A 6,722-nucleotide genomic window follows, 5' to 3' on the forward strand; every position below is an offset into this window, starting at 1 on the left:
AAAAGGGAAGGGGTAGGTTAAATAGAAGGGAAGAGAGAAATAGTAGGTGAAAGGTATAAGAAAGGGAGAGGCTCTCTAAAGGAGGAGGACTGCTTGAGGCAAATAGTGCTCATAAGTAAAATATTGGGGAGAAGGGAAAGGGAAAAAGGAAAGAGAAAAGTATAATTTGGAGTTAATAAGATATCAGGAAATACAGAATTAGCAGATTTAACTGTAAATGTGAATGAGGTAAACTTTCCCATAAAACATCAGTGGATAGCAGACTAGGATTAAAAGCCAAAATCCTACAATATCTTGTTTATAAGAAACACATTTTGAGTGATACATACAGAGTAAAGGTAAAAGACTGGAGCAGAATCTATTATGCTTCAGATGAAGTAAAAAAAAAAAAAAAAGTAGGGAGAGCCATCTTCATCTCAAAAGCAAAAGCAAAAATCTTATTAAAAGAGATAAGGAAAGAAATATCCTGCTAAAGGGTACGATAGACAATGAAGCAATAACAATATTAAACACATATGAACCAAGTGATATAACATAAATTCCTAGAGGAGAGGAGAGTTGCAAAAAAGAAATAGACTATAATAGTGGGAGATCTCAACCTTGCTCTCAGAACTAGATAAATCAAACCACAAAATAAGAGAGAAGTTAAAGAGGTAAATAGAATACTAGAAAAAGTAGATATTATAGATCTTCGGAGAAAATTGAATGAATTGGACAAAAAGGAGTACACTTTCTTCTTGGCAGTTCATAGAACCCAAATAAAAATGGATCCTATATTAGGACATAAATCAAATGCAGAAAGGCAGAAGTAGTAAAAATTTTTTCAGATCACAATGCAATAAAAATTAACATTCAATAAAGGGCAGGAAAATATAGATCAAAATGAAATTGGAAACTAATATCTTCCTAAATAATGAATGGGTGAAACAGCAAATCATAGACACAACAATTTCATCCAAGAGAATGACAATGAGACATACCAAAATTTGTGGAATGTAGCCAAAGCAGTAATAGGGTAAATTTTATATCTCTAGAGATTTACTTGCATAAAATAAAGAGAAGATCAATAAACTGGGCTTGCAACTAAAAAAACTAGAAAAAGAACAAATTAAAATCCCCAATCAAATACCAAACTTGAAATTCTAAAAATAAAAGATCAATAAAATTGAAACTAAAAAACCTATTGAATTAATAAAACTAAGACATGGGTTTTAGGGGGAAAAAACAACAAAATAGATAAACCTTTAGCTAATTTGATAAAAGGAAAGAGGAAAATCAAATTAAGTCTCAAAAATGAAAAGGGAGAACTATCCACCAATGAAGAGGAAATTAGAGCAATTATCAGGAGCTACTTTGCCTAATTTTATGCCAATAAGTTTGACAACCTAAGTGAAATGGAGGAATACCTACAAAAATATAGTTTGCCTAGATTAACAGAAGAGGAAATACATTACTTAGTCTCATTTTAGAAAAAGAAATAGAAAAAGCTATTAACCAACTCCCTAAGAAAAAATCCCCAGGACCAGATGGATTTACCTGTGAATTCTACCAAACATTTAAAGAACAATTAACTTAAATGCCATAGAAACTATTTGAAAAAATAGGTAATAAAGGACTCCTACCAAATGTCTTTCATGATACAGATATGATACTGATATCTAAACCAGGTAGGTGGAAAACAGAGAAAATTATAGACTAATCTCCCTAATGAATGTTGATGCAAAAATCTTAAATAAAATAATTAGCAAAGAGATTATAATTATTGCCAGGATAATACACCACGACCAAGTAGGATTTATACCAGGAATGCAGGTTGTTCAATATTAGGAAAACTATTAACATATTTATATCAATAACCAAATTAACAAAAAACATTATCAGTAGACTCAGAAAAAGCATTTGATAAAATCCAAAGCACTAGAGAATATAGGAATAAATGGACTTTTCCTTAAAATAGACAGCATCTATTTAAACCATGAGCAAGCATATGTAATGGGGATAAACTGGAACCATTCCCAATAAGATCAGCAATGAAACAAGGTTGCCTATCACCATTGCTATTCAATCTTGTCTTAGAAATGCTAGCCTTAATAAGAGAAGAAAAAGATATTAAAGGACTTAATATTTAGGTAACGAAGCCAAATTATCACTCTTTGCAGATGATATGATGGTATACTTAGAGAATCAACTAAAAAGCTAATAGAAATAATCCACAACTTTAAGCAAAGTTGCAGGATACAAAATCCACATAAATCATCAGTATTCTTATACATCACTAACAAAATCTAACAGCAAGAGATACAAAGAGAAATTCCATTTAAAGTAACTTCTGATAGTATAAAATAATTTGGGAATTTATGTGCCAAGGGAAAGTCAGAAACTATGTAAGCAAAACTACAAAACACTTTCCACACAAATGAAGTCAGATCTAAGCAATTGGAAAAATAACAAGTGCTCTTGGATAGGTCAAATGAACATAATAAAGATTTCAGCACTCCCTAAACTAATATATTTAATGCTGTACCAATCAAACTTCCAAGAAACTATTTTACTGAATTAGAAAAAATAATTCATCTAGAAGAACAAAAAGTCAAGAATTTCAAAGGAATTAATGAAGAGAAAAGCAAATGAAAGTGGCCTAGCTGTACCAGATCTAAAACTATAAATAGCAGTCATCAAAACCTTTGGTACTGGCTAAGAAATAGACTAGTTGATAAGTAGAATAGGTTAGGCTCACAGAACAAAATAGCCAATGACTATAACAATCTAATATTTGACAAACTAAAAAGCCCCACCTTTTGGGATAAGAATTAACTATTTGACAAAAACTGCTGGGAAAATTAGCAATTAGTATGGCAAAAGTAGGCATAGATCCACACCTAACACTGTAAACCAAAATAGTCAAAATAGGTTCATGATCTAGATATAAAGAATACTATATACACATTAGAACATAGGATAGTTTACCTCTCAGATTTGTGGAGGAAGTAATTTGTGACCAAAGATCTAGAACTAGAGATCATTATTGATCATAAAATAGATAATAAAAAGTTTTTGTACAAACAAAACTAATGCAGACAAGATTAGAAGGGAAGCAAACTGGGAAAACATGTTTACATCCAAAGGATCCAATAAAGGCCACATTTCTAAAATATATAATTTACTCAACTTTATAATAGTTCAAGCCATTCTCTAATTGATAAATAATCAAGGATATGAAGAGACAATTTTCAGATGAAGAAATTGAAACTATTTGTAGCCACATGAAAAGGTGCTCCAAATCACTATTGATCAGAGAAATGCAAATCAAGACAAGTCTGAGATACACTACAGACCTGTCAGATTGGCTAAGATGACAGGAAAAGATGACAACTGTTGGAGGGGATGTAAGAAAACTGGGACACTGGGACACTGATACATTGTTGGTGTAAGTGTGAACAGATCCAACCATTCTGGAGAGTAGTTTGGAACTATGCTCAGTTATCAAGCTGTGCATATGCTTTGATCCAGCAGTGTTATTACTGGGCTTATATCCCAAAGAGATCTTAAAAGAGGGAAAGGGACCTACAGGTGCAAAAATGTTTGTGGCAGCCCTTTTTGTAGTGGCTAGAAACTGGAAACTGAGTGGATGCCCATCAATTGGAGAATGGCTGAATAAATTACAGTATATGAATGCTATGGAATACTATTGTTCTGTAAGAAACGACCAGCAGAATGATTTCAAAGAGGCTTGGAGAGACCTACATGAACTGATGCAAAGTGCAATGAGCAGAACCAGGAGATCCTTATACATAGCTACAAGAAGACAATATGATGATCAATTCTGATGGATGTAGCTCTCTTCAACATTGAGATTCGGATCAGTTCCACTTGTGCAGTGATGAAGAGAACCATCTACATCCAGAGAGAGAACCATGGGAATAAAGGGTGGAACACTGCATAACGTTCTGTTATTTGCTTTCATTTTATTTTTTCTGTTTTTTTCTTCCTCCTTGATCTGATTTTTCTTGTGCAACCAGATGGCTCTGTGAATATGTATACACATATTGGATCTGGCATGTATTTCAGCATATTTGGCATGTATTGGACTTCCTGCTGGGTGGGGGAGGGGATGGGGGAAGGGGAAATTTTGCATCAGAGGGTTATGCAAGGGTCAATGTTGGAAAAATTACCCATGTATATGTTTTATGAATAAAAAGCTTTAATAAAAAGTGCACTTATGTTTTATTCTAGGAAAAAGTCTTATTCAAAGTGAAAATTTCACAGAAAAATGATCATGATTTGTATTTTATATAGATGAGTAAACAAAATATAAAAGATTTATATAGATAAAATCAATAGATTGTTGCTGTTAATATGACTTGAAATCCTTGCAATTTTATAAGTTATAAAAATAATATGCTGTTAGAGCATCTATCTGCCTCATTTTTAATGAAAAGGGAATTCCATGAAAAGAATAGATGTATATTCTCAGCAGTCCTCTGTTTCTGTATTTACTATCTACTATCTGCCAATATGTGAAGGAAAAAATATTTGGTCTTTCCCTTTATAAACATGCCATATTCTCTACAAGATATGAATCTTCTTTGCAACAACTGAAACAATATAAAGCCATCTTTTTCTGGAACCTATTTAGGGCCATGGATAGAATTTGAATCTTAGATTTAGTTTAGACTCTGCTATGTTACCCATTCATTTCTAGATATGGTGCAGAGAATGGAGCTTAATAACTAGCCCCAAATGATGTTCATGTAATATGTCAAATATTCAAGAAAAATAATCAGATTTTTAAAAAAGAAGAATCAATGAATATGTATTAAGTATCTACCAAGTATTTGGTTCTGTGCTAAGTGCTGGGGATACAAGGAAAGATAATATACACCATTTGCCCTTAAGTAACTCTCAGTATAATGGACTACAAGGAAAAAATAAACAAGCTATATAAAGAATAAATAGGAAATTAATGACAAAAGGCACTAGAATTGAGGGACTGGGAAAGATTTCCTATAAAACCCATGATTTTAGCAGGCACTTGAGGAAATCTGAGAAAGCTAGAAGGTAAGGATAACAGGGAAAACATTCCATGCATGAGGAACAGCCCCGAAAATGCCCAGAGCTGGGGAATATATTTTTCAAGCAATAGATAAAAAGGCTAGTATTTGGATCAAAGGGCACATAAGGTACAAGAATACCATGTGGGGGAGGAGGGAAAGCTAGGTTATAAAGAATTTTGTAGGGTTTTTTTATCCTGCACGCAATAGGAAACTACTACAGCAAAGGTAAAGAGTGACATGGTCAGACTTGTGCTTCAGAAAAATCCTTGGTTAAGTAGAGGATGAATTGCAGTGAAGAGAGACTAGAAGCAGGCAGACCCATGAGTAGACTTTTTTTTTTTTAATTAAAATTTTTTTTTTGACAGTACATATGCATGGGTAAATTATTTTTCTTTATAATCTTATCCCTTGTATTCATTTTTCCAAGTTTTCCCCTCCCTCCCTCTATTCCCTCCCCTAGATGACAGGCAATCCCATACATATTAAATGTGTTACAGTTTAACCTAGATACCATATATGTGTGTAAAACCAAATTTCTTGTTGCACGGTAAGAATTGGATTCAGAAGGTATAAGTAACCTGGGTAGAAAGACAATAGTGCAAACATTTTACACTCAATTGTCAATGAGTACTCAAGTGTCCATGAGTAGACTCTTGCAATAATCCTTACATAAAGTGGTGTAGACCTGCACTTCGTGGTGGCAGTATTAGAGAGCACAGGACATATCCAAGGGATATTTAATAGATGGGCATTGGCAACATACTAGTTAGAGGGTATGAAAAAATTTAAGGACCATGTGTGGAACGAGGGCAGAGCTGCCCAGAAAGGATAAGGATTAGCAGTCCAAATAAGGATTGTTAAGGACCATGCCTAAGTGTGAAGAGGCAGGTTGATCTCCAAAAGCCCGCATAGCTGTAAATCCTATCACACTTGAAGGAATTACAAATCAGCCTTTACTGATAGCAGATGTTGCTTGTGAATTGGGAATGAAATAAATTGGAAGCAAAAGAGAAAAGGAGAGGGGTCAGAGAATGCAACTGCCTCTCAGTCTCCTTGTATCCTTATCCTTTCACATGAAGGGATCTATTCTGCTGGTCAGAATTAGATCCCTAGCAGCCACTAGCATGTGGCTCCTCTAACAAAGGATGATATCTAAGTTATGAGCCTGGGGTTACTGTAGGGATGACAAATTTCTCAGTCACATGAAGAGCAATTAACATTTTTAAGTACCTAGTATGTACCAGGAAAGGCTAAGCATTGCTCAGACTTCTGGGACTTGCTACTCAATACTCTGATGGGCTTAATTCTCCTGCTTATTTTGCACTGCTGGTTCTTACCCTTATTGCTCAGTCCTGTTCTCATGCTACCCATGATCTAAAGTGGTCAGCCTTCATATGAAAGTTTTAAAATGGTTTGGGAGAAAAAATGAAGAGTTCAATTTTGGACATGTTGGATTTGAGATATGAGGCATCTAATTCAAGAAGACTAGATGCAAATGTGGATGCCATCAGAAAGGTTAAGACTTGGATAAGGGATTTGAGAAACAGTAGCTGATGAGATCACCAAATGTAGGAGAAGAAAAGTGGGCTCAGGGTAGAACTCTTTGGAACACCTTTGTGATCATGACCTAGAAGAAGATCTAGCAAAGGAGAACATGAAAGAACAGAA

The sequence above is a fragment of the Sminthopsis crassicaudata genome, chromosome 1, assembly GCF_048593235.1.
Source record: "Sminthopsis crassicaudata isolate SCR6 chromosome 1, ASM4859323v1, whole genome shotgun sequence".
NCBI lineage: Eukaryota > Metazoa > Chordata > Mammalia > Dasyuromorphia > Dasyuridae > Sminthopsis > Sminthopsis crassicaudata.